The 15,545-nt window shown below is 39.1% G+C and overlaps 1 long non-coding RNA gene across 2 annotated transcripts in view; it reads left to right on the top strand.

Moving 5' to 3' along the window:
• Positions 1–9,454: 9,454 nt before the first annotated feature.
• The window catches only part of LOC147363523 (uncharacterized), a 117,158-nt gene continuing 111,067 nt past the window's right edge, over positions 9,455–15,545 (top strand). For both annotated transcript variants that reach the window (XR_015137236.1, XR_015137237.1), the window contains exon 1: positions 9,455–9,779. This is a non-coding gene — a long non-coding RNA (uncharacterized LOC147363523). The remainder of the gene's footprint in view (positions 9,780–15,545) is intronic.

Genomic DNA, 15,545 nt, shown 5'->3' with positions numbered 1-15,545 from the left:
TTCCCTTATGGCCCATATGGCTTCACCATATGGTGAAGAATATGCCCACAATGTGGGAGACCTGGGTTTGATCCCTGGGTTGGGAAGATCCCCTGGAGAAGGGAAAGGCTACCCACTTCAGTATTCTGGCCTGGAGAATCCCATGGACTGTATAGTCCATTGGTTGCAAAGAGTTGGACACGACTGAGCAACTTTAAAATGTAAAAAAATGTGCAGGGAAAATAGTTTAAAAATTGAACTTTTTATCATTGTCTGAAACACCTGATCTTGAAGTCTTGAGTCTATCAAAATAACAAAATGTAACTCATAGAGTTATAAATGGGACTCACTGAAATGCATTCATTTGTCCTCTGCCAGTTATTTCTTGTTTACCATTTAGGTGCGGGGAGGGGAAGAAGCATCAACTTGCAACTGTAAAAATCACACTGGAATTTCAAAAAGCCATGACTTTTAAATTCTCTCCATATTCTCTTTCAATAACTCCTTATCATCTTAATTTCATGGGTCAGATGTTAGGATGAGCCTGTATTGCAGGTACTACTGAGGAAAAAATGGCTAAATGAATATATATATATACTTACTTTTTAATATTTATTGAATCGATCTATTTCTAATTACAATACTGTGTCTCATCTCCTACAAGATTGCTTTTGCATGTGGAGTGAGATGACTTAAATACTGCCATTATTATCAGGGACTTCTTATAGTTATCACTGTTGAGTTAAAATCTTAGCAAACTACAGCACACACAAATCTGAAGTAAAATGAGCACCCAGTGACAATGTACCTTTCTCCTTGATTGAAGAAGCTCCCTGTGAAATTCAGTGTTATCCATAGCATATACCTTCATTTGCTGCTAAACAGATGGACACACAAAGGTATACTATGTCACATTTTTATGGCAGAAATGTGAAATCTTACACCAGGCACTATGTTTTGTGTGTGTGTGCGTATCCTATATTAACACCCAATACTACACATATTATTTTGAGTCGATTTTTACTGGTAAATTGGGAGGGAAGAGTAAGAGGGATAGAGTAGGTATGTGTAGCAAGCACTCGACAAAAGTTTGCTGAGTTGAGTCAAATACTCTGTTGCCTGAGACAGAGTGACAGGGTGATGGCCTGAATTCCAAGGCTGGGCTCTCTTGAGAAGTTGCAGAGAGGTTGGTGGGTTCCTTCTCAGTTCTCACACCCCTAATCTTTCACACTAGGGTAGTTATGGCCTTCTTAATTCTCTGATCAAGTCATTAATGCTGTTCTTGGTCTGCTGACAACTTAAGAAAGTCCTCTGCAGAAGGAGAGAGAATCACTAATGGGGACAGAGATAAATTTTCTAAGAGGAAAAGGTGGAGAAAGAGAATAGGAAAAGTGAATAAATAAGATATCTGTTTTCCCCTAATACACGGGCACAGAGGAAATTTTAGCTGTAAAAGTCTTTTCAGTTTTGAAGAAGACTTTAATTGCTGTCTAGACCAATAAAGACATATATCATTTCCTTTACAAGAAACTACCCGAATCCTGTTAGAATACATACATACGTACATAGCTGAAAGTGAATTGCTCCTTTTGGATAAATACATTAATTGAATGTATTTGATGCTGTGTAGCCCACTCATTTGTTGAAAAAAAAATGGCACCTATAATTCTTTTTCAGCACTTTGTTGTCATGCCCATTGAGTTTAGGTGCTCAGCCATTCTGAGGTAGCTTGCATTGTGCTGTTTTCTAGTGGATTTCAACTTAGTAAGTACTGGTGTGACTTTAACCTCTGAGCCTTCCTTGTGATCAGTGATGTGGTTGTGGAAGCAAAGGGGTTGGGTAGGAGTGGTGGAGGGAAGTTGAATTTGGGTTGAAAAGCAAGGAATCATATGCAGCACTGAGGAGTAGATAGAATCTGAAAATATGAAGTTAGTAGGACAGAGAGCTAGAAAAACAACTTATCTCAGGTGTCAGAAATTTGTGTGTGGCTTCCATGTCCATCCTTAGCATGCTGAGTTGGCTTTTTCAGAGAAAGTTTCTCAGAGTCTCAGTTTCTCTGTCTGTAAAATGTTTGTTGTAAGTAGGTCAGTAGTTGTTAGAACTGGAACATGTCTTCCCCTCTTGAGCTCTATCCAAATTCAACACTTCAAAAGAAAACACTACAGAAATAAGAAAGTTGGAGTTCTTTAATGGACAAGTAGGTATGGAAGGCCTAATTCTTTGATATTCAGAGACATCCATTCTCTTTGGGAGTGATTTAATTATTTGACAATTATGTAATAATTGTGCTCTCACACCTGACAGCAGATAAATATTTTGGACTAGAGAAGCAGAACATGTGTACAATCTGTTTGTACTTACTAGGAGTACAGACTGGGGTAAACAGGTACCTGAAGCATTAAATTAAAAAAAAATCTTTGAGACAGATATTGTTTTAGCTAGATAATCTGACTCTGTCAGCCTGATGACAGGCTGATCACAGTTGGATAATTTTAGATGATCATAGTTGGATAATTTTTCTATATACCTGGAATGTTGTTTATTCATATTGTACAAACTGGGATTATAATATAGTAGTCCTGAGAACATCATTGCCTTAGATAAATATTTCCTATCTTATTTATGATAAATTGGCAAGTTTCTGCATCTGTCCAATTAGTGAGTAGAATTTTTGTAGATAACACCATTATAAAAGTTATGAGGTGGGCCTTTTTAACAGGGTTGTGGCCCCTTGAACAATCATGTAATTGCCATTACAAGGAATACATCTCCATCTACAAGGGGAGAACATAGGTCCCTAAATTTATTTAAATGCTTTCTTTTTCTTTTTATTCTCATTTAATATGACATTTTGGTCTTCATTCCTTCTGACTTGAAGTTTGAACTCCAGCTTACAAAAAAGTATGATGTCTTCAAGAAACCACTGCCCTAGGCTGTTTCAGATTGTGCCTTGCCTTAGAATTTGTTTGGTGGGAGCTTGTTCCTTTAAATTCATTGCTGTCCTATTTGAAATTAATATACTGCAACACTTGTTAATACGACTGGACCTTCTGTGGCTTTAATTTGAATCCTGGTGGCATTTAAAAGATAATAGAGAGTAGCTTTCATCCCTTTGGTGGTGTGCTAAGATTAAATACTTACTTTCTTGAGCTTTAGCAGGCAGTATAAGTGAGGACACTGCAGAGGAGATGATGAACAGACCCCAGAAGCTGGAAACATCTATGACACCCCTGAAGGTGAAATTCAGCAAGCTCCTGCTGTTACAGTTTCTAAAAGTAAATATAGGATTTGGCATTGCTGAGACTTACCACTGCCCAAAGAACTCTAAAGATTAGAGGGGAAGGGGAAGGTAGGGAGTTAGAACAGATGCCAAGGCAGCTGGAGACAGAAATACATAATGGTGCTCTATTTAGTTACTGAACGTGGGGGTGCTTCTATGTACCATGTTTTTAAAGGAGTATTAGACTTTTTATTGTTACTAAGCCTGAAATAAACAAGTGATTTGATTATTTTGTCTAAATTAATTGGTACTGAATCAATTAGCAACCACTAAACTCAATCACCTACTTCCTGATGGGTTTATAAATCCACCACTCCAGTAAAAGGGCTATGTCTACACACAGCTTTGGAAACTCAATGTTTCAGAAAAAGGGATTTTCAAACATGTTTGTCTTTTAGCTGCACATGCTTATGACTCATATGTCTGGGATCTTCTATATCTTGTTCACTATTGGGAAAATGGATTGATTTACTAAGGCTTGTTTTAATGCAGAGGACCATTCCCAGGAAGAGAAAGTTACAGATATATAGCTATAAGGAAGTGCCATGTTCCTGTAGTTCTTGAGCTTGCAACAGTGTAAGCAAGTTTAGCTGGCATTTACCTTCTTCCTTTAAAAAGAAAAAAAAAAAAAAAAAGATGTACCAAGTCTCATTCTTTATTTCTGTGTGTTTGAAGAATGATCCATCTAACAACTTAGGTCTTCTACCTAATTCTGTGCCACAAAGTGTCTAGAGACCACTACCAGAGGTGTAAGTACAAGTTGGGAATTGGTTGGGAAATTCCCTTGCAGCTCAAGAATGAGACATAAGGCCTAGAGCATGAGCTTAACAGGTTACATATCCTTTCTACAACCTCTAAGGCTATGGTTATTCAGTAGCCTGCACAGAAGAGTCTATCTTATATCCTTGCTAAGTTTAGCAAGTGCTGAAACATTTATCAGAGGGAAAAAAACCCCAAAAAACAAAAGTATAAGTGCTTTTGGTTTTATCAGGAAGCATATTTTAACAGTGGAATATTAAAAGCTTGTGATTAAATTCAGATCAGCTTTCAAGAATGCTTGCAATATTAGGATAGGTTAGAGTGTTCTGGGCTCCCTGGTGGCTCAGATGGTAAAGAATCTGCCGGCAGTGCAGGAGACCTGGGTTTGATCCCTGGGTTAGGAAGATCCCCTGGAGAAGGCAATGGCAAACCACACTAGTATTCTTGCATGAAGAATTCCATGGATAGAGGAGCCTGGAGGGCTACAGTATATAGGGTTGCAAAGAGTCAGACACAACTGAGCAATTTTCACCTTCAGGCTGTCATGCAGGAACAAATAAAGCCTGATATCCAAGTGGCTTAATGTGTAACATTTATTCCTTGCTCAAGAAAAATCTGCTGCAGGCTCAGCAGTTTCTTCACATACTTTTCCAAGGAGTGACTCAGGACTCCTGACATCCTCATCTTACTGCATCTCTGTAGTTTAATATAGGGCCTCCTGGTTGCTGTAGCCATGGAAGAGGATTTAGAGGATAGTTCATGGACTTTTCACTGCTTCAGTTCTAAAATGATAAGTGTCATGTCCCAGCATAGCTTAATAGCCAAAACAAGTCACTTGGCCTCACCTAACTGCAAGGGTCCTGTTAAACAAGATTTGTTTCAGGCCTTAGGTACAGAAGAAAACCAGATGTTAGTGAGCACTGTTAATGTCAACCCCACCTACAGTGCACGCCCACTTTGCTAAGTGGTAAGGATAACAAAGATGAGTGTAATGGAGTTTTCCAATAAAAGAAACTTGTAATCCATTGGTTCAAAAATATGCTTATTAAGTTTTAGGATAGTATCCATATTAATGAAATAAGATGTCAAACTGAGTATATAAAATGGTTTCAATTATATAGAAAAATAAATGGCAGCCCACTCCAGTATTCTTGTCTGGAAAATTCCATAGACAGGGGAGGCTGGCGGGCTCTAGTCGAAGGGGTCGCAAAGAGTCAGACATGACTGGGCAACTACACTAACACTAGGTATAATCAGGATCAACCATTCAAAAAACAAATATTACAGTATAAATAGTGGCCTTTAAAATCCAAAGCTTAATGTGAAATTAAACATTTATTAAGTCTTTCACTTCATCATATGTATATATATATTTTTTAATTTAAATTTATTTATTTTAATTGGAGGCTAATTACTTTACAATATTGTATTGGTTCTGCCACACAACATGAATCTGCCACGGGTGTACACGTGTTCCCCATCCTGAACCCCCCTCCCACCTCCCTCCCTGTACCATCCCTCTGGGTCATCCCAGTGCACCAGCCCCAAGGATCCTGTATCGAACCTGGACTGGCGATTCATATATTGACGAGCTGTAAAACTTTGGCTTCATGCGGTTTAGTGGAACTGGAAAAGTTAAATGAAGACAAATACAAATAAAACACCTTATTTGTTTGTATTGAACAGCTTCTTATTCTAAGGAGAAGGCAACTCAGTATATAGAACTGTGCAGGATTTGAGAGACCAAACAAACTTATTTCTAGCAGTAGCCATGCAGAAAGAGAGACCCAAGAAGAAATCAGGGATCCTTACAAGTAGAGGACTGTCACCAACTGACAGAGGTCAGTTTTATGTCATTTTGCTAGCTGAATAAGTTGTATTTGTCAACTGTTTCCCCTTTTGAATTATGTGTTATTCAGAGCTATGAGTCCCTCAGGGACTGTTTTCTTTCTTACCCTTTTTAGAGTTGTTTTTTCCTGAAGTGAAAACTTGTTCATTAAAGAAAATTTAGAAAGTACAGGAAAGGCTTTAAAAAAGAAAATAATCACTCTTAATGCCCTTGTTCAGGGATAATCTCCACTAACATTTTGGTATACTTATAGACTTTATATATTTATTTTATTTTATACCATTGAAACTGTACCTTATTGGCAGTTTGATATCTTGCTTTGTTGATATAGACTGCCTCCTGCTTATATTTCTTAAAGTATTTTTAAAATGTGAGATAACAGTTTATTTTATGAAAATTACAAACATTACTTAAGTATTGTCCTAACGGTAGTCACACTGATTGCTTCTAAATTTAGACTCTTAGGATAGTTCTGTGATGAACCCAGCAATTGGTTGGTAAGACCTTGACCTCAATCCTGGACTAGAGTCCTTTCTGTTGATGGAAGTGTTTCATGGAACATCCTCCAAAACATAAAACCTAATACCATATTTGTTTGCAGGGATGATGAGGAAAGGAGATAATAAAATCACCTCCCACATGTTACAGGAACATGCTTTTAAACAAGTAGATTTTGAGCTAATTTGGAAAAACATGTTAGGGATGGGAGCACATTTTAAGTTAATGAAGACATGGAAAGCAAATATATGAGTTAGCTTTGGCCACAGTATGACTACATATCAAATGACCAAAAAGTAAAAGCCACATACAAAGTAAGCATTTATTTAGCTTGTCCATCTTCAGATTGATTTCCTAGGAGCTCTGCTTCAGGTCCCAGGAGCTGAGAGGATGCAACTGCAGGTCTGTGGGTGGGCGGAGTCTGCTCTACTCAGTGTGTCTCTCATCCTCCTTGGGCCAGAAAGATAATCAAGACAGTTTTATCATGTCCCTGGTGGATTAAATGAAGTTCCATTTCTCAAGCACATGCCAAACCTTACCATGTTTTGCTTGCTCACATTCCACTGGCAGAGTCATGTGGCTAAGGCTGAAGGCAAGATTAAGAAAAGTGCTTTCAGGCTATGGAGATACTGGAGAGAAGTGAATACCTCTGAACAATAATCTACTTCACAGCAAGGGGAAGGAATCCTATAGAGTCTACATCTTTTATTAGGGAACCCCTGCTTACTGGAAATAGGCAAAGAAGACCTCTTGAGAACTCCTTGTTTCTTTCTTTTCTGAATATCTAATTATGGACAACCTAAACCTTCTGTGAATGGCACCCCACTCCAGTACTCTTGCCTGGAAAATCCCGTGGATGGAGGAGCCTGGTAGGCTGTAGTCCATGGGGTCGCTAAGAGTCAGACACGACTGAGCGACTTCTTTCACTTTTCACTTTCATGCATTGGAGAAGGAAATGGCAACCCACTCCAGTATTCTTGCCTGGAGAATCTCGGGGACGGGGAGCCTGGTGGGCTGCTCTCTATGGGGTCGCACAGAGTCGGACACAACTGAAGCGACTTAGCAGCAGCAGCAGCAAACCTTCTGTGAACAAATTGATTGAGATACAGGGCCCATATTTGAACATAAAATCCCCTAAGCTAGAATATTTTCATAAGTACAATGTCTTCGCTGATTCTCTGTTCTTTAAGGAATGATCTTTCATAGAAGAATCTGCTGCATTTGATAACCCAGTGTCAGGGAACACTAACCTTATTTCCCCTCCAGGGCAGTGATTCTCAGTCCTGACTGTATATTTAACTCATTTAGGGAGATTTTTAAAAACCACATGGTGTCTGAGCCCACCGAATCAATTAGCTCATAGTCTGGGGGGCTGAGGTCCCAGCATGAAGTGGTTTAGGTGCCTAGTGATATCGCTGTATATTCATCGTTGAGAACCACTGTTCTGGCACAACAATTTCCCCCTTTGTTGTTCTGCTTTCTGTTTTCCTAGGCCCAATGCTTTATCCATAGCCGTGTCCAATTCCACTCTCACCTATTAGAGAATACTGAAAGCCTGCACAACCTCAGCTGACATTTTATTAACATTTCTCAGGAGAACAGCTTAGAAAACCTATACATTCTTCCACATTAAGAAATTGATTAGCTGTGTTGTTCCTCAGCCAGTATAGACTCAATTCTGGCTGCACATTAGAATTACTTGGGGGAGCTTTTAAAAAATCAGAAACAAAATAAAACACCTTGCTCACCACCAACCCCTGGAGATTCTGATTCAACTATTATGGAGTTATTTTTAAAGTGGTATTGTTTTTAAAAGCTCTCTGGTAGTATGTAGTCAGATTTGAGAACCATAGAACTTTGATGGGTGAGAAAATCAGCAGCCATGGAAACACATAGCCCTAAGGCACAAAAGATGAGTAGCCAGATCTTCCCTAGTCCTGATATTTCTTCGAACAATGAAAAGTATTTCTTTGGGTGTAGCAGAATAGGAAATTGGACACAAATAATGAGAGTAGAAATGAATAGTTTTCTTGGCTGTGCCAAAGGATGTTCAGGAAATAAGATTTGAGAGGAAGAGAAGTGGACTCACAGGATCAGGTAGTATAGTCTCAACTCTAAGGCCAAGGGCTGGAAATGCAATTTACTAGACAGTTGGGAGCTTTCATAAGTCCATGAGCAGTATAATTCTCACACATCTAGTGCCTCTTAAATTGTTTTCTGCTTCTAAATCACCTTTTCTAATCACACATTGTATGTCTATGTGAGTGTGCCATTCTACTGTTGCTTATGTGTACATAGTATATTTTGTGTATTGAACCACCATGCCTCTTGGGTTATAACCATTAAGCAACTATATATTTATTCCTCTGTCCCTTTAAAAATATTTGTTTGAGCTAGTTCTTTCCTTGCCTCTGGATGAAAATCTAAGTGGTCCATGACTACTCTAGTAAGTTCTGCATAGTGGTGACTCTCAAAAGCTGGCTCTGTCCTCTAGATCTGACAGGTGTTTAAAATTAATCCTTCCTTTCATGGGATGCTCAAATATTCTTTAGTGGAACCTTCTTCTACTTCCCCCAAGATCTTCTCTACTGCAGATCTTGTAGCTGTAGCTCCCTTCATAATAGCAAATATTTCTTTATTTCGGCTGATAACTTAGTCCTGACACAGGCACTAAAAATCAGGTGTTGCCTATAATTTCTTTCTGCTCAAGTGTGTTACCCACTCAGACAGGAGTTAATGACATTCAGGCTTGCTCACTCTCTCTTGTACCTGGCATGTATCTGGTCCACAGGAAATGCTTATATATGTTTTGTGCCAACAAATTCTGGGAGTTTGGACTGAACCCTCTCATCCTCCATTCCTTTGACTTGTAGCCAGTGGCTAAGAAGCTTGCCTTTGGACCATTACATTTGCAGCAGAGCGGCAGACACCAGGTCCCAAGGCCTTGTAATTGGGGAATCAGTGCTCCTAAGTGTTCTGTTGAAGCCCTTTTCATTAGTGTGAGGTTAGAGGGCCAGAATTTCCTTACTCTGACTTGGGGTGGAGGGTGGGATTCTCTCCACACAGATAAGTCTTTCCAAAAATGCCTCCTCAGAACTGCTGAAGAAAAATGTATTAATCATAATTAATTAAGTCAGTCACCAATTCTACTTAGCTTGAACTGTTCTACTTAGAGTTACCCAGGTGAGAAGTGGCTAGATTGGAAACCACACTTGCCTTTGTGATGATCAATTTGGGACTCATATTTAAAACTACTGATTGTTTTCTCTGTCCTTGGCATATTAATGCATCTTCATAGTTATGGCTCATTACTCCCTTTTGCAGTCTTATGGGCCTCTCGTTTCACGTCTGTTTCAACTTCTCTGATAAATGACTGCCTGCCTGCCCCCTAGAGGACCCCAAAGCAAATTTCAGGTATGCTCCATAGCCTATATTTAAAATCATGTTGCTCAAAATATACTCTCCAAATTTCATAAAAATCTGTCAAGCTGATTTTGCTTGATGCAGTAACAGAGATATATTAAAACATATACAAACATGTTTTTATTTTTATAGCTATACATAGATGCAGTTAAAAATAAATAAATATTAGATAGTAAATTCAACTGGCTAAGGAAAAGAGTATTTTGATTATGTTGTTGGAATGGATGGGAATTTGAATGGTATTGTTTCTCAATCCTGCTGGAGGCTGGGGGATAGTAAATTTTCTCAAATACCATTTAAGTCTCTGTGCTTCTTGCTATTTGTCTTGCTGGGGATATCATAGGTCTTGATGGATTTGTTATGTGCAGTCATGCCTGGCTGATTGTTCTACCTCTTTGATCGTCCCACTAGGAATTCCATTACGGGGCTGTCCTTTGGAAATCCGCTGTTAGCCTGAGCCTGCTATGTTGCCATATGCCCTGCAGCTTTAGTCTGATAAACAGTTCTTTCTGTTTGTTTGCTCTGCTAGGTGCTTACAATACAGATTCAAGTTAGTATAAAAGGTTTAGTTTTGATCTTCCCAAATTGCTAAATATAATTGCATCTTTTTAATGCATCTTTACTATGTTAGAGGCATTGCTGAACAGACCCAATCCTTTCAGAAGGGAAATGAGTTACTTGGCTTCTTTGGAAGTTGTAGATTCATTTTCATTGTTGCTTTAGTAGCTATTTGTTTGTCTGAAAATTTTTCTTGCAGTTTATTAAAGTGACCTCTCTGTATTTTGCTGGAGAACTTTGCTCTTCCTGACAAAAATGATTGGGAGTTTCATTTGTATTTATTTATTTTGCTATTATTTAAAAAATATTTAGTGAATCGCCAGCAGATTATAAAGCTCACCAAGAGGTTTCAGAGTTTATTTTGCTTAAGCTGTGGGTTATTAGCAAGATGTGATTTCTAAAATTGAGATTGCATGACAGGTACAGTTGAGAGTTGTGTTAAATTTAGTAGGAGAAAAAAACACAGAGCAAACATGTATATTTATCTATGTTTAATGTAAGTAATTTATACATAAAATTAAAGAATTTTCCCCTAGGTGATCTCTGAATAAAATAATAATTATTCCTGTTCTGGGTTGAAATTCAGTGTGATCTGGTTCCTTTATTCCTCCAATTTTATTCTTTCCTTGATGATTAGAATCCTTATAGCTTTTCTTTCAGTGTGTATACTGTATGATGATATATATGTTCTGTCCTCTTTCCTCCACCCTGGAAAGTTTCAAGATATTCTAGATGGAGCTCCTATTATGGCTTTATATTTTTGCCATGTTCAGTTCAGTTCGGTCGCTCAGTCGTGTCTGACTCTTTGCGACCCCATGAATCGCAGCACGCCAGGCCTCCCTGTCCATCACTGACTCCCGGAGTTCATTCAAACTCATGTCCATCAGTTCGGTGATGCCATCCAGCCATCTCATCCTCTGTCGTCCCCTTCTCCTCCTGCCCACAATCCCTCCCAGCATCAGGGTCTTTACCAATGAGTCAACTCTTTACATGAGGTGGCCAAAGTATTGGAGTTTCAGCTTCAGCATCATCCTTCCAATGAACACCCAGGACTGATCTCCTTTAGGATGGACTGGTTGGATCTCCTTGCAGTCCAAGGGACTCTCAAGAGTCTTCTCCAACACCACAGTTCAAAAGCATCAATTCTTCAGCGCTCAGTTTTCTTCACAGTCCATCTCTCACATCCATACATGACCACTGGAAAAACCGTAGCCTTGACTAGACGGACTTTTGTTGGCAAAGTAATGTCTCTGCTTTTTAAGATGCTGTCTAGGTTGGTCATAATTCTCCTTCCAAGGAGTAAGTGTCTTTTAATTTCATGGCTGCAGTCACCATCTGCAGTGATCTTGGAGCCCCAAAATTAAAGTCTGCCACTGTTTCCACTGTTTCCCCATCTATTTCCCATGAAGTGATCTGACCAGATGCCATGATCTTAGTTTTCTAAATGTTGAGCTTTAAGCCAACCTTTTCACTCTTCTCTTTCACTTTCATCAAGAGGCTCCTCTTTACTTTCTGCCGTAAGGGTGGTGTCATCTGCATATCTGAGGTTATTGATAAGGTACATATACAACTGTTGTCTTTGACAAAGATGAAATTCAGTGCCTTCGTGTCACTATTTATTTTTTAATACAACCTTCCTCCTCTTTTTTCTTCTGTCTCTCCCAGCACACTTGAGGATGGTTCAAAGGCTATCCATTTGCTACAAAATAACTTCTTTACCACTTACTTCCTCTAGAAATACATTGTTTGTTTCCTAATGATATGTATAAATCTTTTAGGTGCAGTATTTAAATCACAATAAATGCATCCTAGGTGCTCTCAGAGTAAATTAACTACTAAAATTCATAAATAGAGCTATGAGTTCTATTCATCTCACACACTAGTGAAGTAAGGCTCAAAATTCTCCAAGCCAGGCTTCAGCAATATGTGAACCATGAACTTCCAGATGTTCAAACTGGTTTTAGAAAAGGCAGAAGAACCAGAGATCAAATTGCCAACATCTGCTGGATCATTGGAAAAGCAAGAGAGTTCCAGAAAAACACTTATTTCTCCTTTATTGACTATGCCAAAGCCTTTGACTGTGTGGATCATGATAAACTGTGGAAAATTCTGAAAGAGATGGGAATACCAGACCACCTGACCTGCCTCTTGAGAAACCTATATGGTGGTCAGGAAGCAATAGTTAGAACTGGACATGGAACAGCAGACTGGTTCCAAATTGGGAAAGGAGTACGCCAAGGCTGTATATTGTCACCCAGCTTATTTAATTTATATGCAGAGTACATCATGAGAAACGCTGGGCTGGATGAAGCACAAGCTGGAATCAAGATTGCTGGGAGAAATATCAATAACCTCAGATATGCAGATGACACCACCCTTATGGCAGAAAGCGAAGAAGAGCTAAAGAGCCTCTTGATGAAAGTGAAAGAGGAGAGTTAAAAAGTTGGCTTAAAATTCAACATTCAGAAAACTAAGATCATGGCATCTGGTCCCATCACGTCATGGCAAATAGATGGGGAAACAGTGGAAACAGTGGCAGACTTTATTTTTTTGGGCTCCAAAATCACTGCAGATGGTGATTGCAGCCATGAAATTAAAATACAGTTACTCCTTGGAAGGGAAGTTATGACTAACCTATACAGCATATTAAAGAGCAGAGATATTTCTTTGCTGGCAAAGGTCCATCTAGTCAAGGCTATGGTTTTTCCAGTAGTCAAGTATGGATGTGAAAGTTGGACTATAAAGAATGCTGAGTGCCGAAGAATTGATGGTTTTGAACTGTGGTGTTGGAGAAGACTCTTGAGAGTCCCTTGGACTGCACGGAGATCCAACCAGTCCATCCTAAAGGAGTCAGTCCTGAGTGTTCATTGGAAGGACTGATGCTGAAGCTGAAACTCCAATACTTTGGCCACTGGAGGATACTGTGGCCAAAAGAGCTGACTCATTTGAAAAGACTGTGATGCTGGGAAAGATTGAAGGCAGGAGGAGAAGGGGATGCCAGAGGATGAGATGGTTGGATGGCATCACTGACTCAATGGGCATGTGTTTGGGTAGACTTGGAGTTGGTGATGGTCAGGGAGGCCTGGCGTGCTGGGGTCCATAGGATTGCAAAGAGTTGGACACGACTGAGTGACTGAACTGAACTGATGAATGTTTGTGTGTATGCAAATAGTAGATTGCAGTCAGAATATAATTGTCACCAACCATACTGATAATTGATGATTCCACAGATGGCATGTCATTTCTCTTCTCCCTTTGCCAAGCACCCTTCCTCAGTTCCTCTTCAGTCCCTTCCCTTTTTTTGCATTCGTCGTTTTAGGATGTCTTTGAAGAGGCAAAGATGATGTCAGTAGAACATTTAACACATGCTAAAAGGAGCATCTTTTCTTCTGGCTGTTTTGCTTCCTTCCTTTTCCTATTTCTCAACTATACATACCATTTAATATCCCTACCTGTAAATAATCAACAGTAACCCATTAATACTCATAAGGTAGGCATGTAGGAGAAAATTTAATTGACACCATTCTACAGTTGCATACTGAGAACAGGAATGGGTTTAAATCACTCTAGATGAGGAACCAGAATCTTTGACCATTTGGCCATTGACTCAGGGCTGTTTCTTTCTCTTTCCCTTGCAATAGCACCCAAAGTGCACCACAGCAGAGATTTCCAGAAATAAATAGAATACTTAAAATAGAGCTGTGACCTGTCTTTGGTCATAAACCAATAATTAAATACTGACTAGAAATTCACCTTGGAGAAGGCAATGGCGCCCCACTCCAGTACTCTTGCCTGGAAAATCCCATGGACCAAGGAGCCTGGTGGGCTGCAGTCCTTGGGGTCACTAAGAGTTGGACACGACTGAATGACTTCCCACTTTCACTTTTTACTTTCATGCATTGGAGAAGGCAATGGCAACCCACTCCAGTGTTCTTGCCTGGAGAATTCCAGGGATGGGGGAGCCTGGTGGGCTTCCGTCTATGGGGTCACACAGAGTCGGACACAACTGAGATGACTTAGCAGCAGAAATTCACCTAATTACTGAATTTATATGAAATTTCCTCTATGCTGCTTGGATCTGAAGGGACAAATTACTTTAGACTTGGGTCCTGTCCATTTAGTTTGAATTATGTTCATCTGTAAATCATCGCAACACTATTGATACATAAGTAACTGAATATCTCAGAATGATTGTTGTTTTTTTTAATTTCCAATTAAAAAGTTTCTAGCCTTTGATTTCATAGGATTTGGTTGGAATTGATGTAGTAGTCAAAGCTTCTCGTTGTTATTCTATAGTTTCCTTGCTTTCAATCAACACAACCTAATGCCTATATGTCATATACTGTTCTAGGTGCTGCAAGAATTACTTATTCACTGAGCGAATGTGTTTGTAATTCAGCAGTTCAGTCATATTTGAAAAACAGTTCTAAAAGAAACAAAGGTAAATAAGGTTAGGATAAAGTCATAGATATAGTATCTCTCCATTGCAAATTACAGTCATTCTTTTGTATTGTTGTTTTAATAAATCATAGAATTTTGGGGATTCATGGAACTAATCCTAATATCCTACTATGTAGAGTAGAGAAAACTGAGTGTGGGCAGATTAAGGGATATGCTCAGGATCATAGAGCAAATTACTGGCAGCTGGATCCAACCCGAGATTGTTTAGGTTAAGATTGTAAGGACCACGTGCATTTTAGCAAGACCTGGGAAACCTCTTTGTGAAGTCACTGATAACTCTGAATCCAAAAGTATGCCTTATACCTTCTTGGGAAAAGAAAAAAATCTCATATCATTGTCAGGGTCCTAGCTTTCAGTTTGGTTAATGGATTTATTGGTGCTGATTGCCCTGTTAAATATAACAAACAAAAAATTACTTTTGTAAAACAGAAGTTAAGGAGATGATATTTTTGGAAGATTTTTCCTTCTGAGACAAAATTAACTTCTTCTTATGTGGCCCTTAGGTTCCTCTTGTCATTACCGAACAGAGGTGGCCTGAACATCCCAGACACTGAAAGCTGGATGAAACATTAGGGGCCATAATTTAATCTTGTCATTTTATAGTTGAGATAACAGAGGCTAAATAAAGAAAGTGACCTGCACAGATAGCTAGAGGCAGAGGAAGACATCGTGATTCCTAGTTCTAAATTCTTCTGCCTCCTTCTTTCATGTTCTGATCTAATATGGGAGGATATCAGA

The sequence above is a fragment of the Bos grunniens genome, chromosome 11 (assembly GCF_055505025.1).
Source record: "Bos grunniens cultivar Pamir isolate PY7600 chromosome 11, Bosgru_T2T1.0, whole genome shotgun sequence".
Taxonomy (NCBI): Eukaryota; Metazoa; Chordata; class Mammalia; order Artiodactyla; family Bovidae; genus Bos; species Bos grunniens.
Note: the sequence above shows the minus strand (reverse complement) of the source record. Positions and strands in the feature narration are given on the sequence as shown.